Source organism: Callithrix jacchus, chromosome 20 (genome assembly GCF_049354715.1).
Source record: "Callithrix jacchus isolate 240 chromosome 20, calJac240_pri, whole genome shotgun sequence".
In the NCBI taxonomy this organism is placed as follows: Eukaryota; Metazoa; Chordata; class Mammalia; order Primates; family Cebidae; genus Callithrix; species Callithrix jacchus.
In genome coordinates, this window is record NC_133521.1 from 35974735 (window position 1) to 35995587 (window position 20853).

At 43.2% G+C, this 20853-nt stretch overlaps 1 protein-coding gene and 1 pseudogene across 20 annotated transcripts in view; one reads left to right on the plus strand and one right to left on the minus strand.

Moving 5' to 3' along the window:
• WWOX (WW domain containing oxidoreductase) overlaps nt 1–20853 on the plus strand; it is a 1143691-nt gene that overhangs the window by 373700 nt on the left and 749138 nt on the right. For 2 of the 19 annotated variants that reach the window (XR_013530203.1, XM_078357815.1), the window contains one exon: nt 1–19374. This exon is cut by the window's left edge. The exons of the other annotated variants lie outside the window; for them this stretch is intronic. The gene's annotated coding sequence lies outside the window, so the exon portion shown is untranslated. Of the gene's footprint in view, nt 19375–20853 lie in introns of those variants that run through there. 19 annotated transcript variants of the gene reach the window in all.
• On the minus strand, nt 15215–16493 carry LOC100413165 (glyceraldehyde-3-phosphate dehydrogenase pseudogene; annotated as a pseudogene). Its single transcript, XR_090577.7, has one exon. The product of XR_090577.7 is annotated as a glyceraldehyde-3-phosphate dehydrogenase pseudogene (transcript).

Genomic DNA, 20853 nt, shown 5'->3' on the forward strand with positions numbered 1-20853 from the left:
CTGTGATTTTGACTGAAATAAAAGTTTCAGAAAATGATACTTTTACCTATGGGGAGTGTCTTCTGCTGTTTTTTTCTCTTGATTGTGTTTTTTTGTCTTATGGGTTTTTTTGAGACAGAGTTTTGCTCTTGTTGCCCAGGCTAGAGTACGTCATCTCCATCTTAGCTCACTACAGCCTACGCCTCCCAGGTTCAAGCAATTCTCCTGTCTCAGCCTCCAGAGCAGCTGGGATTACTGGCACTCACAGACACCCACAATCATGCCTGGCTGATTTTGATATTTTTAGTAGAGACAAGGTTTCACCCTGTTGGCCAGGCTGGTCTCAAACTCCTAACCTCTGGTAGTCTACCTGCCTTAGCCTCCCAAAGTGCTGGGATTACAGGTGTAAACCACAGTACCTGTCTGGTTTTGTGTGTGTGTGTGTGTGTGTGTGTGTGTGTAAGTGCCAGTGATGACCGAGTTTCAACACCCATTATTTGTTTCACCACCCCACTAGATCACAGTCTGTCCTTTCACAGTCACTGCGACGATAATGTTTGATCTGCTCCCTCTGTTAAATGTTCATTGAGTGCCTCACATGTCAGATGCTGACTTAAGGCGTAGCACATGCAAAAACAAGCCAGGTGTTCTCCTGGCCATCTGGGTGCCTGCATTAGATGGAGGACAGAGAAGGAATGTGCAAGGGAGGTGAGATGCGTAGCGCTGGGGATGTGGTACTCTTCTGTCTTGACGGTAGATACAAGAGTAGTCAAAGCTGCAGAACACAGATAACGTCTTTACTGAGACTTGAGAGATATGTTGAAGGCAAACATGTAGACACAAACGAGATGAGTTTAGGTTCCCTTTGTAACTGTGACAGGGATGGAACTAAAACAATGGACAAAATTAAGGGGGGTGCTACAAACCTCTGCAATGAAGATAAATGATGTATTAATGCAATGTTTTAAAAAAAATCAAAGCAGGGTGTGGTTTCTTATGCCTGTAATCCCAGCACTTTGGGAGGCCATGGTGGGCAGATCACCTGAGGTCAGCAGTTTGAGACCAGCCTGGCCAAAACGGTGAAAGACCATCTTTACTAAAAACACAAAAATTAGCTGGGTATGATGGTGTGCACTTGTAGTCCCAGCTTCTATGGGTGCTGAGGCACTAGAATTGCTTGAACCTGGGAGGAAGTGGCTGCAGTCAGCCAAGATTGCACCACTGCACTCCAGCCTGGGTGACAGAGGGAGACTCCATCTCAAAAAAAAAAAAAAAGAATAAAAATGAATGCAAAAAAGATAAAATTTCAAAATTTAAATCAAGACAAATTCAGTATTATAGCAAAGGCTCAAGTAATGAAAATGAATTTGTAATGATCCGTCCCTCAAGGAGGTGAAGGTGAAACAAAAGCCACCAAGGACCTTACGCTAAAGTTGATGATGACAAAAGTGACAGTGATGATGAGATTTTAAAAACTAACATTTCTGCTTACATTATTTTAACATGATTTTGATGTGCTGTGCACTTCAGGGAGTTGGCACATGCTCAGACCGGCGGTTGCTGCAGACCAGGACCTGTGCCATGTACCTTGTCTATTTCTCATGCTGATTCTTTGAGAGCAGCATTCTCTGTTACTACCAAAGGAGCTTACAGGGAATACACGACATGGACAAGGCTACGCAACTGAAGTCTGTGGAGCGGGATTCAGGCCTCTTCCTGTTGACCCAAGTTCCCAAGCTCTATATCCCTGCCACCCACAGCCTCTGTTGGCTCCAGGTTGTATCTGGGCTTCAGATTGTTGTTTTTATAGCAGGAAGACAGTGAGTCGAGAAGAGGGAGACATTTTTAACATAGACACCAAAACAGACGCTGGAAGAATTGACAGTTTAGAAATGTCATGAGTGTCTGTGAATAGTTTTGTGGGCCAGGCGGCAAGAGAAAGAACAGGCTGAATGTTGCACAGGTAGGAGTAGAAACAGGCTTTTAAAATAAATTTTAATTTCTTATTTCAATAGGTTTTTGAGGGAACAAGTGATGTTTGGTTACATGAATAAGTTCTTTAGTGATGATTTCTGAGATTTTGGTGTACCCATCACCCAAGCAGTGTATGCTGTACTCAATTTGGAGTCTTTTCTCCATCACCCCCTTCACACCCTTTCCTCAAGTCCCCGAAGTCCATGGTATCATTCTCACGTCTTTGCATCCTCAGAGCTTAGCTCCCGCTTATGAGTGAGCACATGCGATGTCTGGTTTTCCATTCCTGAGTTACTTCCCATAGAGTGATGGTCTGCAGTTCTATTCAGGTTGCTGTGAATGCCATTATGATGTTCATTTTATATATAGATATATTTATGTGTATATATTATGTTTTATATATATGTAAATGTACACACACCGTGTTTTATACACACATGCAGACACATACCATGTTTATATATATAGTTTATATATATATAAAATATGTGTGTATAAATATATATGTGTATAAATATCTGTGTATATATATGTATATACACACACACTATGGAATATATACACCATGGAATATCTATATATTCCATATATATTTATTTATATATATACATGGAGAATATATGTGTACATGATGTATATATATGTATGCATACACACACGCGTGCACGCTCACACACACACACACACACACACCCCACAGTTTCTTTATCCTCTTGTTGATTGATGGGCATCTGGGCTGGTTCCATGTTTTTGTAGTTGCAAATTGCTCTGCTATAAACATGCATGTGCAGGTATATTTTTGTATAATGCCTTCTAGAAACAAACTTCTGATTGTGAACTGAATATTGGAGATAAGTGGGCAGAATACATATGGGATATATAAATTTGTGGATGAATTTGTTGATATGTACATATATGCATGTGTGCATAAACAGAAAAGCAATAGAAAATATTTGACCTTTAAGTTTTATTTTGCACTAAACCAAATATTTTATCTTGTTTTCATTTGTCCTCTTAAGTAATAGCTTTAAATTCCTGTCCCAGGGGTATCTGATAGAGCTAATATAAAACAATATTTTAACATAATTTGAAGTATTTCTTTCTTCTGATGGGTACGCAGTTCATTTTTATAAATAATTGAAAAAACTGTGAATTTGCAGTGTCTCTGAAACATCCTGATACATGTTTTCATTGATGACAGTTAACTAAGGATGTAAGACAAATGCTCAGAAGAGTAGGTAGAATATCCACACGTGTCACTTTCATAATATATGTAAAAATTATCATGCCTATTCATTATTTAAAGAGCTGTGGCCTTTTAGCGAATACCAGCATTAACAAACCATGTTAACATGATTTAAAATATCTAATGAAATTTGCAATGCATCTGATGACGGAACTATCAAATTAGAGCACATGGCACTGACTGATCGCCCTTATAAAGAGTTATTTGCATTGTTTGAAGAGGGAAGATCCACATCCCCTTGTGGGCTGGCAGCATTTCTGCTAACGCTGCCTTAATGCTGCTGGCAGGATGGTTTATTTCATGCTGAAATGTCACACAGTTTGTGCCCACCCTACGATTTGAATCTGCTGTGCACTGAAGGGAGCTGGCGATATTCCGACTGAATGGTAACATTCTCTGTGGTGGTGTCTGTGTCTGCGCCCTCTTTGGTTTGGTTTCTGTTGTCTTCATCAGTAGACCTTTGAGGAACCTTCCTCAGATCTCAGATAACAGTTCCTCTGAAACAAGATGATCCAGAGATAGCAAAAGCTCCCCTGCAAATAGGCCAGTGCACAACTTTAAAACAGCAAAAAGCCTTTTCATTCCGTTCAGATTTGCTACTTGTTTTCTTGGTTCTTTCAAAGTAATGATTACGTACAGGTCTTTGGATAGAGAGCTGCACCAAGCCTTGTGACTTGCATGTATATGCTGAGCATACGAAGGTGAATTTCACCAGCGTTGGTAGGCGGAAATAGAAAAACTCTTAATATTTTTTCATTCACCAATTTTTCGTTCCCCTAAATGCTAAGCTTTCTTTGTGGAAATCTTATTAGCTATTTTTATAAGACTCTGCATTTTACAACATTTGTGGGGGTCACAGAGGACACACATGGAAATAACACGAACTGGCTGGGTGTGGTGGCTCACGCCTGTAATCTCAGTACTTTGTGAGGCTGAGGCTGGTGGATCACCTGAAGTCAGGAGTTTGAGACCAGCCTGGCCAACAGGGTGAAACCCTGTCTCTACTAAAAATAAAAAAATTAGCCAGACATGGTGGCTGGCGCCTGTAATCTCAGCTAGTCAGGAGGCTGAGGCAGGAGAATCGCTTGATCCCAGGAGGCAGAGGTGGTAGTGAGCCATGATTGTACCACTGCACTCCAGGCTGGGCGACAGAGCAAGACTCCCTCTGAAAGGAAAAAAAAAGAAAAGAAAAGAACATGAATTTAGCAGTTTTCACTGGGCTTAGTAACTTGCTTGACTTCTCATGCTGGAGTTTATATTCCCTTGTTTCTAGATGAGAAATCTTTAAGATATGAGGATGCATTCCGTGGTTTTGCCAAACTTGCCTTACAGACTGTTTTATTATGTATTCTGCCCTCTTCTATTCTCCGCCTGTTAATTAATTGTTTGATTGGTATAGCTTTTTTTGAGACAGGGTCTCGCTCTGTTTTCCAGGCTAGAATGCAGTGACATGATCACAGCTCATTGCAGTCTTCACGTCCTGGGCTCAAGCAGTCCTCCTGCCTCAGCCTCCCAAGTAGCTGGGACTATAGGCATGTGCCTTCATGCTTGGCTAATGTTTTTGATTTTTTATAGAGAGAAGGTCTCCCTATGTTGCACAGGCTGGTCTTGGGCTCTTGTGCTCAAGACATTCTCCTGCCTCAGCCTCACAAAGTGTGGGGATTATAGATACGAGCCAGCAGGCCGAGCCATTGGTATACCATTGTTTCTCTTACACATTCATTTATTTTCTTATCTCAGATTTATAGCATAGATGGTCATTTTAAATTATAATTTTATAGCACATAGAAGTAAAAAGAATATAAATGAATTTTTTAACATTAATATTAGGGAAGACAATCTGACATTTAAAAATATGTGTGTCTATATGTGTATACATACACAGAAGTACATCTAGGAATGCATACAGGTACTAGTGGCTGCTGACAGGTGGCACCGTGTTTTATCTGTGTGTGTTGGGGATGGAATTAGCTCGTAGGAGTTGGGAAAGGGGACGGGGCATCTGGGATGATTAGTATGTCCTTATTTGCCTTAGGAGGGAAGAAATCTTGCATTTTTAACAATATTCATTCTCTGCGTCACCTCAGCATTTAATTTGCTTCCCTTACACGACTACTTGAAGTTGTCCCAGGCTAGCTGGTCCTATTAATCACAACCTAGAGGGACTGTATTAGTAAACTAACAGATTACAGTATCTAAATGGAAGCCAGCAGATGACTTTGAAAGACCTGATCCGCAAGGGCCTGGCGTGGGAAGATTAAATGAATCTGCCTTTAGCTTTCTCAGGTGGCCACAGTTTCCTAGGACCTTAGAGATGATCTGGGCCACAGCTATTAATTTAGAGATTAAGACGCCAAACCCCAAAAGGTTAGGAGACAGTTGTAAGTTCCCGTTGAAAGAGTGGTATAATGCCCTTTCCACCAGGACCCAAGAAATTCATATTTTAAGGGACATGGGATTGCCAGCATTTTTAATAAATGCCTTTTTCTTACATAACTAACTGGATATTTCTAAGTGGCCTCCAATTGGAGCGCGATTTCGTCTTTCATCAGAAGTAGCTTTTCCTCTTCCCTCTGTCCGTTGTCTTCCTTCCTCAACTCTCCAGGTCATGTGGTATCTGCCATTTGACATATTCCTGCTTTGCTTCATGTTTTCCTTAAGCTCTGTGCACACGAGTATTTGTGGTACATGGCTTAATTGTAAGCGATCAGGCATCATTGGCTTTTCATGAGGCAAAATTTACTTTCTGCAGTTGTGTGTGCCATTATTAAAGATTGCTGATGTTTGCCGATGGATATTCTTGGAAGTCATCTTCTGGTTTAAATGCAGTTAAGTATTTAAAAATAATACCAGTGGCGTGTTTGCATTTACATTCAGCCTGAAGGCCTACTTGATGCTGCACATGAAAGATTGTAAGACTAGATTTTATTTAAAAATTTTTTTTGAGACAGGGTCTTACTCTGTCACCCAACCTGGAGTGCAGTGGCCCGGTCATGACACACTGCATCCTTGACCACCCTGGATCAGGTGATCCTCCCGACTCAGCTTCCTGGGTAATTACAACTACAGGCACACGCCACCATGCCCAGCTAATGTTTTGTATTTTTTATAGAGGTGAGTGTTCACTGTGTCACCCAGGCTGGTCTTGAATTACTGGGCTCAAGCGATCCGCCCACCTCAGCCTTCCAAAGTGCTGGGATTACAGTCATGAGCCACTGTACCTCAACTCCACTATGTTCCCTCCCTTTGCCTCTCCTCCGTTCCCCTCCCCTCTTTTCCTCTCCCCTCCTCACCACACCCACCCCACCCACCCCACCCCACAGAGTCTCACTCTGTTGCCCAGGATGGAGTGCAGTGGTGTGATCTGGGCTCACCGCAACCTTTGCCTCCCAGATTCAAGAGATTCTCGTGCCTCAGCCTCCCAAGTAGCTGGGATTACAGGCATGCACCACCACATCCAGCTACTTTTTGTGTTTTTAGTAGAGAAGGCGTTTCATCATGTTGGCCAGGCTGGTGTCTAAGTCCTGACCTCGCCTCGGACTTGCAAAGCACTGGGATTATAGGTACTGATACTTACCTTAGTTGTTTTCAGTTTAATAGCCTTTCAATCTACTCTATGCCCTTTTCTCTCCTTTCCTCCCCTGAATACTCATGCTTCCAGTGCAAAGATTCTTCCACCCCTGGCAGGGAATATGACAGATGCCAGCACTGTACTAGCTGTTCCGCAGCTGCCTGTTTGTTTTGTAGAACAGAACATTGACCTGAATAACTCAGACTCACAGCTTGGAAGAGAGAAAACTGATGTGGCCTATGGCAGACGTGGCCAGTGACCTGCTGTGCCCTGGCTTTTGAAGAACTAAAGAGTAGTCTTGACCACTTTTTAAATACGACATTCGAGCCACGTGTCATAGCAAGGTTGGGATCCGTAGGATGGTGTGGTCCGTACACAGTCCTTGTGACCACAAAGACTAGACGGATGCTGTATTTCAGTTGAGTCTTTAATTTCTTTGCTATGTGAGGACACATCACTTGCACGTCATTGCGAGTTTGAAAGTGTTTCCTGTGGAGAATAATGGTGAAGAAATAGGAACTCCAGATATCAGTAGGGACAGAGGTGTCACTAATCTCGTTCACTAAGTTCTTGCCACAGATAGAACCCGTGCTACTGTGCAAGTTTCATGCTTGAAGAGGGGGCATCTGACACAGTGTTGGTGGTGGTGAAAGGTATGGCTCTTGCGGTGTTGCTTTGGAAGCTTGATGCCACAACGAAAGTGCAGGATTCCATGTTTGATTTTTTTTTTAACTTGATTAAAATGACATGGATTTGACACAGTCAATGACACTGTCCATGACTGCTGGCTTTAACTTTGTCATGTACTTACTGTGAAACTCCAGCTTCTCCTGGGTGTCCTGCATTTGACACAGGCCCTCCCAGCATTCCGAGTCCCCATCCACTGCTTTTGCTCTGACTGTTATCCAAATGAGGAACTCATCGATAAGACCAGAAAAAGTAGGGAGAACAAAAAAGAAACAAAACAAAACAAAAAGAAAGAGTGTATTTACAGATGGTAAAGAAGTGTGGGCATGAGAAGCCCAGCCAAAGAAGCAGACTGTGGGCATAGGTGGGGCTCCCGATCTTATTTTATGAAAGAAATAAAGACTATTCAAACAGATTCTTTTGCAGGGATCCCCACGTGAGTATGTCTAACCCGGTGACAGGTAAGGCAGCCAGGAGCTGCTGTTATTTCAGTGCAAAGCTGTTTTCAAAATCACAGCCATGCACAGCCCCCCAAACCCTTACAGGTCATGCCTGAATACCTTCCATGTGCCCCATGTAAAAATACACTGAGTCGATTGGACATGCCCTATGAATTATGCCTTATTTATGATCCTCGAGCCCTCCCTTTTCCCGTCATGCTTTAAAATTATGGGCTGGAGCAGTTTTTAATACTCTATTTATTTTAGGGGAGGAAAATGTTTTTCTTCAACCACAACATTCATGCAATACCAACTGCTGGCAGTTTCCCCAGCATTTAAGGAAATATTGTTGTAAGACTTTTATGTTCTATACTTCAATCAGCCAGAGCCAGCAGTATCCCCACAGAAGGACCCTCAACAGACCATTTTCAGCATTTTGCTACAATTAAACTCCTCTGGTTTTAGCCCTCAGGCAATTTAGTACCTTTTTACATATGCACATTATGAACTTTTGACCAGGGTCTAGCAGTCATATATTAGAGTGCTGCTCTTGAAAGCAGGCTTAACAAGTTCCTCTGAGTATTACACTTGGAGTCAGTTGTGGAAAAGGTAATTTAAGCAACTTGCAGCGAGGCCATTCGGAATCTCAGCGATGATCCTAAATATCTCTCTCTCTCTCTTTCTCTCTCTCTCGTGCTCATACTCTTTTTTTTTTCCTTGTTTCCTCTGGAAGCTGGTAGCAGGAGCTTTCAAAGTCTGTGATTGATCTTTTATTCAGTAGCTAACGAGGGCTGTGATTCTATTAGCGCTCTACAAGGCAGGAGAACAGTGATTTAATGAAGTGTCTAGTGAGCCGGCCATAGATTTATCCTGTTGTCGCTAATTTGCAGTGCCGTTGCGAGCATAAAGGAAACTGCACTCACACTGCTATTAAGCAGGTATTTCCTTAGTAAATTGTTGTAAGGTCAGGTACAGCTATCTGAGCAAAAGCAATGCCTTACCTCTTCAGTGTCTGCAAATGACAGCCGCCGTGCTGAGCGCTCACTGAAGTGGAACCGGGAGATCAGAGGTCCGTCTCCAAGTCGCCCTTAGCGGAGGCAGGAGCAGATGAACTGCCAAGTAGGAGTAATAGAGTCATAATTGGTGATTAGAACTGGAAAGGTGCAATAACATCTTAATACAAACTGGCGTATGTTATAGTTACTGTCAGTTGTAAACTCGCCCTGCCGCCTGGACTAGTTACGTTTCTCTTGATTAGCTCTGAAAAACGAGGTGGCAGGCGCTGCGGCAGCCACACGGACAACATCCAAACATCCAAATCTTTGCTGCTTTCCTGGGTCTCGCCCTGCCCCTACTGTTTTCCTTGGACACCCTGTTCCCCCCCAGGAACATACCACAGTAACCTTTTCTCACCACCCTGGGAGGACTGTGATTTCATAAATGTCCTCTGATCTGTCCTCTTTGCAGGTGCAGTGACATTTATGCACACTGGCTTTCAGACTCATTGAACTTCTGTTTTATTTGCCTTTGCTTGGTGGGGGAAGTCTTTGCAACATGTCATATCCATATCCCCCTGCAATTCTGTGTTCACTGTAGCAGATTTGGGTTTGCTGTGGCAGAATGAAAACACCAGTGAAAATAAGTATGTAGCACTGAGGAACTACACACTTGAACTTAGCATGCTTCAGAAGGCAGGGGTATTTTAGGTGCGGTGCGCACATTGGAGGTGCCTTTGTGTGTGTAGGTAGGTGATGTCCGTCCATGGTAAAAAGCAATGGAAGAAATTCTTACCCAATGTTTAATGAAATGCCGGGCTGGTTCAACAGGACAACCCTTGAAACCCAAGGTCTCCCGCTGTTAATTTACATAGACTGGAGATGTTTCCACGCCTTGTACCAAAGCTCTTCTTTAAATTCATAGAAAAAGCAGCTCTCTGGCATTGTCCAGATGTGCTGAGTAGCTGTCATTATTGCTACACATGTAACTGGCCGTTTCTGTTATGAGTAGGATATGACTTGTCAGAATGCCGAGCAGAGAAAAACAGTATGAGATAATGAGGTCATATGCACCAGCGCATCTTGGGGATCTGGCACATAGTAGGTTCTCAATAAATATTTTTTGGTTCTGTGGCTGTTAGAATCTGCTGGTTGAAACCCTGTCATCTGGCTCTCACTCTGCTTCATAAAACCTGGGTGATTCGAATGCTCACTTCATGGCAGGGCTGATGTGTGTTAGGTTAGTTAGGCTTTATGATCAAGTAAAGAGTTTAAAGAAGTGTTTTATGATGGACTCCTGTTTGCAAATGATCACCTGGTGACTTAAAAGAGGGTAAATTAAACATCCTAATTTTCTAGCGTGGACCTTTGGGCCTTGGGACGAGGTTGTTCAATTTGTACTGCTGGTGGAGCTGCCATTCCGTTAAGGAAGTCTTTCTCCAAGGGAACAGAAATCTTACGTTGTTGATCTGGAGATCAGAACCTAGGACAGGCAAGGCAGTGGGCTGTTTTAGAGTATGTGAAGCTGATCAGAGCACGCCCACACCGGTGACAACTGGTTACGGCCTGGGAAGAGCTCTGACCTGTTCACCTCGGAGGGATATGGCATGAGAAACGCTGAGACCTAAGGTGTATTGCTTAATGTTGTGGACAAGGGATGCCTTGGACTGTCTAATACTAAGCAGAATGGAAGGGAAGGATTGAAGGAAGAGAGGGAGGAAGAGAGATGGAAGATAACAGGGAAGTGGAGGGAGGCAAAAAGACAAAGGGAGAAGGAAAGGGAGGAGAGAGAGGAAAGGAGGAAGGAAGGAAGGAAGGAGGAGGAAGGGAGGGAAAGAAGCACAGAGATAGGGAGGCAGGGAGAATGGAGAGCCTGGTGAAAAGTCCATGCTCAGCTGGGTGCAATGGCTCACACCTGTAATCCCAGCACTTTGGGAGGCTACGGCAGGTGAATCACGAGGTCAGGAGTTCAAGACCAGCCTGGCCAAGATGGTGAAACCCCATATCTACTAAAAATACAAAAATGAGCCTGGTGTGATGGCGGCCACCTGTAATACCAGCTGCTCAGGAGGCTGAGGCAAAGAATTGCTGGAACCCCAGAGGTGGAGGTTGCAGGGAGCCAAGATCATGCCACTGCCCTCCAGCCCGGGAGATAGAGCAAGACTCCATCTCAAAAAAAAGAAAAAATGAAGTCCATGCTCAGTTTTCAGTAGTCGACTGAAAACGCCTTGGCCAAGTGGCTGAGTATGGATAAGATCACAAACTACTAGAATTTATTGGGTGCTTGCCATGTGCCATACTTCCTTGAATCTTCATGGTGATCCTTCAAGGGAGCCTGTTTTCTAGAGTGTAAAGGTACAGTTGAGAGGCAGTGTCAGAACAAGTCAGTATTTGAAAACAGATCTATCTGTTTTCCCTGTTTGTAAATCCAGAGCTGCTGACTCATTTCTTTTATGCCCCCCGACCACTGCAACAGTCCTTCCTGGGGAGGCTTCATTGTTCATATTTACAAAGGACCCCTTTTTGGAGAAGTGGACACTGCAACTCTCTGTTCTCATCTGGGGACATGTTAGACCCTCAATAAGGAAAAGCAGAGAAAGAAGAAATAAAACATATTCCTGTATTCTCATACTGCTATGACGAAATACTGGAGACTGGTTAATTTATAAAGAAAAAGAGATTTACTGAACTCAGTCATTCCACATGGCTGGGGAGGCCTCAGTCATGGCAGAAGGGAAAGGAGGAGCAAAGGCATGTCTTACATGGCGGCAGGCAAGAGTGTGTGTGCAGGGAAACTGCCCTTTATAAAACCATCAGATCTCATGAGACTTACTCACTATCATGGGAACAGCACAGGCAAAACCTGTGGCCATGATTCAGTTACCTCCCACCAAGTCCCCGCCATGAAACATGGGAATTATAGGAACTATAATTAAAGATGAGATTTGTGTGGGGATACAGATAAACCATATCATAGAATTATAAAAATTTCCATTTCTAAAGTGGATGTGAATAATCCAGGTTGGAAATCATACTGATTTTAGAGTTACAAACCATTCAGCCTTTTTGCCATTTCTGAATGTGGTCCTGAGGGAGGATTTGTCTTTTGCTATTTTCTGTTTTTAAAAGATGGAGTCTTGCTTTGTTGCCCAGGCTGGTTGTGAACTCCTGAGCTCCAGTGATCCCCCCACCTCGGCCTCCCAAAGGGCTGGGATTACCGGTGTGAGCCACCACACTCATCCTGGGGGAGAATTTGTTAAAAACCTGTCTGTTTTATCCCATTACCCCAAGTTAAAATGTTGGGCAATATCCCTGAATATCCTTTCACTAGCAACTCACATGGATCCGTAATCTCTGAATTTACCCTGCTTTTCAGGAATGTGTTCATATTTTCCACCTACCAAACCCGTTTTAGTAATTTACTTACTCACAAACCCTTCTTGGTATGTAAGTTTAGGATATTTCCTTTTAATTGCCCAAGTAAATAAAGCCCGTCATTAGAGGGCACCAGTAGTGTAATCAACTTATTTTGTAAATGTATTCTGTGTTTCACGAATTTTTCTGAATAAATGATCTTTAGAGTCAGAATTGCATTCAGTTGAGCTTGACTTATTTTTATATTAAAAGAGGCTAACACACAAGATACAAGAGGTCACATATCATATGATTCCATTTATATACAATATTCAGCATAAGCAAATTCGTAAAGACAGAATACAAATTGTTGGTTTCCAGGATTGGTGGGGGAGTAGGGAATGACTGTTAGTGGGTGGAAGTTTCCTTTGGCTGGTGAAAATGCTTTGGAACTAGATAGAGAGGATGTCTCCACAACACTGTGAATGTCCTAAATGACACTGAATTGTATGCTTCCAAATAATTTATATTATGTGAATTTCATCTCAATAAGAGGCTAACACATAAGGAGAGAAATTTAGACACATGGGGCATATTAAGCTATTGTTGTTTTTAAAATATTCCAGCTGGGTGTGGTGGCTCATGCCTGTAATCCCGATACTTTGGGAGGCCAAGGCGGGTGGATCACTTGAGGTCAAGAGTTTGGGACAAGCCTGGCCAACATGGTGAAACTATGTCTCTACTAAAAATATGAAAATTAGCTGGGTGTGGCATTGGATGTCTGTAATCTCAGCTACTTAGGAGGCTGAGGCAGAAGAATCACTTGAACCTGGGAGGCAGAAGTTGGAGTGAGCCAAGATCTTGCCACTGCACTCTAGCCTGGGTGACAGAGAGAGACTCTGTCTCAAAATAGTTTTTTGTTTGCTTTTTTTCTTTCTTCCGTGTGTATCACACAGTTTCACCATTGTAGCACGGGCAGGAAATGATTGGCTTGTATGTAATGCCCAGATAAAGTAAACAGGTCTCAGAGAGGGAAGCCAGTCCCTGCCCTGCGTGGTGGTATTCACAGAGCCGTGGGACACAGATGTACCTTATCTCTTGGCCATGCTATTGATTAGTTATGTGTTTGCCCATGTTATTAATAATGTATATCTTGAAAAATCTATGTGCATTATAGTCTTTGATCTTGTCATGAATTTCAAAGCCAAAGTTTCCATCTTTTCTTTTTTTTTGAGTTTTCAAAGACGTAGATTGGAAGTAAATTTAAAACTTTACTCCTTTCTAGCAGAGGGCTTTGTACTGACCACCGTCCATGTTAATTAGATATGCATGTATGTGTATGTATGATGTATATCCCCACATCCATAGATCGTCTATATATACATGTATATACATATATGCATTTTAAGGAGAAAATTACAAAATGATTAGTTCATGCTGACTATATTCTAGAGTTGTGGAATATTTGAATACAAGACTCACTCATCTAGTAGATTAAACAGAAATTAAAGACTTTAGACTAAGGCAGGATCAAAGGACCTTTTCATTGTTCTTTTATTGTTTACTGACTTCAAACAGACTTTTCAGTTTAAACTGACTTTAATGTCTCTTGAATGCTCTTTTGTAAAATGACTTTGAAAACTCGGGATAATGTCTTCATTAAGTGGAGAAAAATCTTGGGAAAAATATAACTGTAACGTGGCTTTCATTATAGTAGAAAGAGATAAAGCTTTGCTTAATTAATGTCTGTTTTCCCTCTGTTCAGAATTATAAGGAAAAAAGGGACTGAAATGGGCGCTGATAAAACCTTGAAATAGACATTATAGCACTGAAACTTTTTTTTCTTCCTTCCTTAGAATTCAGAAGAACACACTTCATGCGGTGCTATGAACAGTATTCACATATTTTAGGCGCCCTGTCTTCCTGGATTTAAAATGAAGCCAAACCCAGTGATATTGATCACCCTGGTTTCTTTCCACCTTTCTGACTTCATTTTTTTTTTTTGGTTGTTTGTAACATCTGTTTACAAACGGTCAATCCTGGGGATAGGGGGTTCTATTGGCATATTTTCTTTACTGTTTAACAAAACTGAAAACTCTCTTTGCTCTTTCCCAAGCCATTAATCAAAATGGACCTCTTTCTGAGTGTCCTTATGGCCCTCTGGGAATGTCCCTGGCTGCTGGGAGTCCAAGAATTCTGTTTACACTAGATCTTCACTCTTCTCACTGTTCTGTAGCTTTCTACCGGTTCTCTGCTCAGCTTCTCTTTTCTAGAGACCTGATCTGCTTTGTTAGCCTAGAATGCTGTTCTAGGCTGCCTTTTTTTATTTGTTTGTTTGTTTGTTTTATCTTTATGATGAGCAGAGCACTGGACTCTGCAAACTGTGGGGCCCCACCTGTGCAGCCCGCTGGCTCCTCACACCAGCTCTCTTGTCACCTCACCCCCACATATTACTGTAACAGCAAGAGAGAATCACACAGAGGAAGCATCTGTCAGAGTTCAAACTGAGTTTCCAGATCTGTTCTTTTGCTTCCATGCATCCCAAGGAATGCAGTTCCTGGAAAGGTCATCCCATGGTACATTGTCGACCCTCTTAGAAGGGAATTCAAGCCTTCCCTTCTTGTAGATTGTAGCTTGATAGTTAGAGGGAGCACTAGGGTAAATGGAAAAAAGTACATGACTTGGTATAAAGAGCTAGTACAAATCCCATGTCTGATATATACTAACTGGCTTATGGACCTAGCCTAGTTCCCGAAACTGTTTGAGCCTCAATTTATCCATCTGTAAAGGGGGAATGATAGTACTTACTCCGAAGAATTGCAATTGGATCAAATGGGGTGGAGTGGGATACAGTAACAATCTGTATTCTGATTTCAGCAACACCATGCAGTGTAAGTCTGTATTATATTATAACACATCTTCTCTGGCTCTTTCTTTTGGGGAAGCTAACATTTTAAAAAGCTTTCCCTTTTTTTTTTTTGGCTAAGCACAGGTGACTTTATTGATGGTACACGACAAGGTGGGGCTCCCTAGGCCCCTCCCTCTTCAAGGGGTCTGCATGGAAACTGTGAGGAGGGGCAATTCGGTGTGGTGAGGGACTCAGTGTGGCAGGGACTCCCCAGGAGTGAGGGCCTCTTTTCCTCTCGTGCTCTCGCTGGGGCTGGTGGTCCAGGGGTCTTATTCCTTGGAGACCATGTGGGACATGAGGTCCACCACCCTGTTGCTGTAGCCAAATTCATTGTCATACCAGGAAATGAGCTTGACGAAGTGGTCGTTGAGGGCAGTGCCAGCCCCAGCATTGACGGTGGAAGAATGGGTGTCGCGGTTGAAGTCAGAGGACACCACCTGGTGCTCAGTGTAGCCCAGGATGCCCTTGAGGGGGCCCTCCGACGCCTGCTTCACCACCTTCTTGATGTCATCATATTTGGCAGGTTTTTCCAGGCGGCAGGTCAGGTCCACCAGTGACACGTTGGCAGTGGGGACACGAAAGGCCATGCCAGTGAGCTTCCCGTTCAGCTCAGGGATGACCTTGCCCACGGCCTTGGCAGCGCCAGTAGAGGCAGGGATGATGTTCTGGAGAGCCCCACGGCCATCACGCCACAGTTTCCCGGAGGGGCCATCCACGGTCTTCTGGGTGGCAGTGATGGCATGGACGGTGGTCATGAGTCCTTCCACTATACCAAAGTTGTCATGGATGACCTTGGCCAGGGGCGCTAAGCAGTTGGTGGTGCAGGAGGCATTGCTGACGATCTTGAGGCTGTTGTCATACTTCTCATGGTTCACGTCCATCATGAACATGGGGGCATCAGCAGAGGGGGCAGATATGATGACCCTTTTGGCTCCCCGCTGCAAGTGAGCCCCAGCCTTCTCCATGGTGGTGAAGACGCCAGTGGACTCTACCACATACTCAGCGCCAGCATTGCCCCACTTGATTTTGGAGGGATCTCGCTCCTGGAAGTTGGTGATGGGATTTCCATTGATGACAAGTTTCCCATTCTCAGCCTTGACAGTGCCATGGAATTTGCCATGGGTGGAATCATACTGGAACATGTAGACCATGTAGTTGAGGTCAATGAAGGGATGGCGACGATATCCACTTTACCAGAGTTAAAAGCAGCTCTGGTGACCAAGCGCCCAATACGACCAAATCCGTTGACTCCGACCTTCACCTTCCCCATTGTGTCTCAGGGATGTGGCTGGCGATGGGAGACAAGATGCGGCTTTCTGTCGAACAGGAGGAGCAGAGAAAGCTTTCCCTTTTTTACCTGTGACCCCCTCTACCCCAAAAGTATATTCAAGAGCAAAACATTTAGTATGACAATGCCTCACACCAATAGTTCCGAATGACCTCACCTAGCTATCTTTTTTTAGTGTCTCAATAGATAGATGGATGGATGGGTTGATTGATTTTGTTGTAACACCTGTGCAGCCTTGCTGGCCTGACTCGTTTTCAGCTACTCAGACACCATTGAGTCACACACAGATTTCAGAGGCAGATGGTAATGCTTCGGGTTTTAAGTTGCAAGGAGTCACCGCAGGTTTGGTATGGAAACCCTCAGGGATATTTCTTCCCTCTCCTGAGAAGCATAGTTGAGTCTCCAAACCAACCACTGAGATTTCTGCCTGTAAAATATTTAAGGACTGGTACCATAAAGACATTTTCCTTATGCAGTTTGTTTTCTGTCTAGGAGCAGAACGAGGAAAATGTAGCTGAGTATAAGTTAAAAAGCCAAACTCTTAAGCTACAAAATGCATCTCTTCACAATAGCGCTTGCAGAAGGGCTTAAGGCAAACAAAAAGTGAGCAGAAAAGAGACCGGGGTTCTGAAACGGAGCGGACAGGCTTCCCAATGCAGACGGATGGTGGTGGTGTAAATTACCCATTCAGGGTTAGAGTAGACCTTCCCTGGAAGCATGGCATGGGGTGCGCAGAAGGGCTTTTGGATAAAAGAGCTCTAGTTAAGAGATGTTTAAAACAAACAAACAAACTTTACAAGCATAGCAGGCTGCCAAGACATCTCTAAGTACCTCGCAGGTAGTGGGGCATAGCCTGTGGACTCTGCTTACACAATGGATGACCAGGCTGGACCGCGGGTTGTGTTTTTCCCTCTCAGTGTATAGAAATGTTATCAGGCATATTTTCCCTGTCCTAACAGGACCATTCTCCCAGTGCGAGCCAGCCACCAGGCCAAGTGACACCTAGAAGTGATCCTTTGGTTATTTGTTAAACAGCTCTAAAATCGACACCTGTCACCTAGGATGAGCTGGAGCCAATAAGATGTGGCTGAGCACAGCCATGCACAGTGGCTCAAACGTAGAAGTTTATTTCTTGTTTAACATAAGATCCAAAGTGACTGTTGTTGATTGGTAGGCTGCTGTCTTCCAAGTTGTGACCCAGGGACTCGAGCTCTTTTCATCCTGTGGCTCAGCCGTCGTACATACACAGCTTCCAGGCTGCCTTGCACTGGTCTGCATGAAGCTGGTGGAAGAAGCAGGACTTTGCAGGACCATGCATGGAGTATTTTGAGGACGAGGTCTGGGAGTGGCCCATATCTATGAACTGCAAGAGGCAAATACAGCATAACCATGTGCCTAGGTCGAAGCAGGGCATGGTAAATCTTTGCCTTAGCCGATGTACTGTTAGTTTAAAATCACTTTGTATTCTCAGTTACCTTTTCTCCCTCAAGATCTTCATGTTTTTTGACTCTGGAAATAACCATGCTTCGTGCCCTCTACTATTTCATCCTGATAGGGAAGCAAGACCCCACTCGTTCGTTCATTCATTTATTTATTATTTATATTTGAGATGGACTCTTGCTCTGTTGCCCAGTCTGGAGTGCAGTGGTACAATCTTGGCTCACTACAACCTCCTCCTTCCACATGCAAGAAATTCTCCTGCCTCACCTTCCTGAGAAGCTGGTATTACAAGTACCTGCCACCATGCCCAGCTGATGTTTGTATTTTTAGTAGGGATGGTGTTTCACCATGTTGGCCAGGCAGGTCTCAAACTCCTGACCTCAGGCGATCCACCCACTTCAGCCTCCCAAAGTACTGGGATCCAAAGTACTGGGATTATGGGCGTGAGCCATCATGCCCGGCCAGCAAGACCCCACTGCTATTTTCCAATGTGGAAGGTGCCTTTGCCTACCTTCTACTCTACAGTCTGGAACACGTGGTATGCACCCACCTTCACAGACTCTCTAGCAACTGAGGATGGCTATATGATAGTTTCTAGCCAACAAGTGAAATCAGAAACCAACAGCAGGTTTCCTTGAGCAACTTTTGCTTTCCTGATAAAACAGCATGGCATTGGTGGCATTTTCATTCTTCCTACCCTGGATGCAGATTCGATGCCTGCAGCCATAGCGGTCTTCTTGCTTCTAGGACCCAACAGAGAGGAGGGAAAGTCAAAAGAATGACAGAGGAAAGGCCCTGACATTGCAGAACACTTGTATTGGCAGCTACAGGATAATCAGGCATGATTCTTCATCCGGGATCTGCTTTTCCCTGTCCTGCCAACTCATGAGCTGCTACTCATCTTTCTGATATAAATATAGAATACAGATTTCAGAGGGATTCTGGGTAACCCACTGAGGTGGGGATGCTTTGGGAATGCATGTCATCTCTCACCTTGTTTTTCTGGTGGAATGTTTGCAAACGCTAATTAAGTTTTGCTTTCAGTGGGGAGCCCTGCAGTGCAGTGTTTCTAGGAAGTTACCAGCCTGATCACAGGAAGCGTTCTTCACCATGTGGATTTTTCTCACCAGCACCTTTTGGTTGTAGTGGCTTGGGATGTGATCATCTCAGAACTTTTCATCCTATAGAAAAATCTATGCAGTGTTAGTTGAATGTCTTGCCTTTTCTATTATTGTTCTTTTCCTCTGTGACTTTGTACTGAGACACATTTATATTATGGTAATTGCCTTGTGGTATTTGAAAATCTTTATTTGGGCCACATTGGTTGGAAGATAAAAATATATAAGCACTAGTCTCTGAATGTCATTTGGCCTGAACTAGGCTGGAGGTTCTTTTAGTCTTAATCAAAATAATAATGATGATTTTTTCCATGCCAAGTAGTGGTGTAATATCATGAGGTACATTTATGTACACATTAAATAAACTTTTAAAGCATTTTAATGCAGCAATTTGCAAATTTTTTTCTATTCGTCAAACTACCACAGATAAGTTATCAGTTTTTGATTCTACACATATTTCAAATACTATTAATGCCAAATTCTTCTTTAGAAATGTTAACAAATTCCAGTGTTTCACTTTATTCAGTGAAGACGTTGCTTTGATGCTTTCAGTTAGGTATTACGCCAATCTGCCCTCACATTTTTTTTCTTAGCCCCCTGTGCTTACAGTAGTCAGAGAGTTGAGAAATCAAGGTCAAAAGAGTAAAAAGTAACACTGTAAATAACTACTTTGGTACATAATTCCAGTGAAAACCCCAACCACGTAGAAGCAGCATTGCAAAGAACTGGCTGCCCGTTACATTTCTGTAACCCGCTGTATTAATGACGGAATTATTAACAAGGATCAACGGGAATGTGGTCAGCCTTTCGTCTCATAAGCCAAATGCTGCATATTCCAAAGCTATCAGTTCTGAAAGCCCTTGTTCATTTGTAAATAATGAAAAACTTTGGGGCCTTGATCATTGTTTCTGAAGGAAGACATTTAGAAAATTTAGGATATAAATTTCTGTTAGTAGAAACTAAGTTATCTTGCTGTTCTGTAAAGTATGCATGATATGGAATATGTGCCCTCAAATTTTGCTATTTTGAAAAAAAAAGCCGAGATTGTGCCATTTCACTCCAGCCTGGACAATGAGTGAAACTCTGTCTCAAAAAAAAAAAAAAGAGAAAAGAAAAAAATATGTATTATTTCATTATTGGAGCATCAGTAGACTAAATCTTAGATCAACATGTGATTACCGGGCTCCTCTCTTCTTGCCAAATCTGTAGTTTAGTACAGGAGTTGGCAAAGCATGGCCCTTAGGCCAAATCCGACCTGCAGCCTGCTTTCTTGCAGCCTGTGAGCGAAGAGTTCTTTTCACATTTTTAAACTGTTGAAAAAATTAGAAAGGAAAAATATTTCAGATACGTGGAAACCACATGAAATGTAAATTTGAGTGTCTTTAAATAAAGTTTTATCGGAACACAGTGTTGCTTATCTTTTATGTATTGTGTGTTTGGGATGGAGTCTTACTCTGTCATCCAGGCTGGAGTGCAGTGGCATGATCGTGGCTCACTATAGTCTCCAGCTCCCAGGTCCAGACCATTCTCCTGCTTCAGTCTCCCAAGTAGCTGGGATTACAGGCGCATGGCACCATACCTGGCTAATTTTGGTATTTTTAGGGGAGACAGGATTTTACCATGTTGGCCAGGCTGGTCTCGAACTCCTGACCTTAAGTGATTCACCTGCCTTATTCTCTCCAAGTGCTGGGATCACAAGCATGAGCCATGACGCACATCCTTTTTATGTATTGTTGATACAGTATGACAAGGGAAGAGTGAAGTAGTTTCAGCAGATCATAGCACTGGCCCTTTCCGACAAAGTTTGCCAACACCCAGTTTAACGGATATACTTAGGCTGGACATGGTGGCTC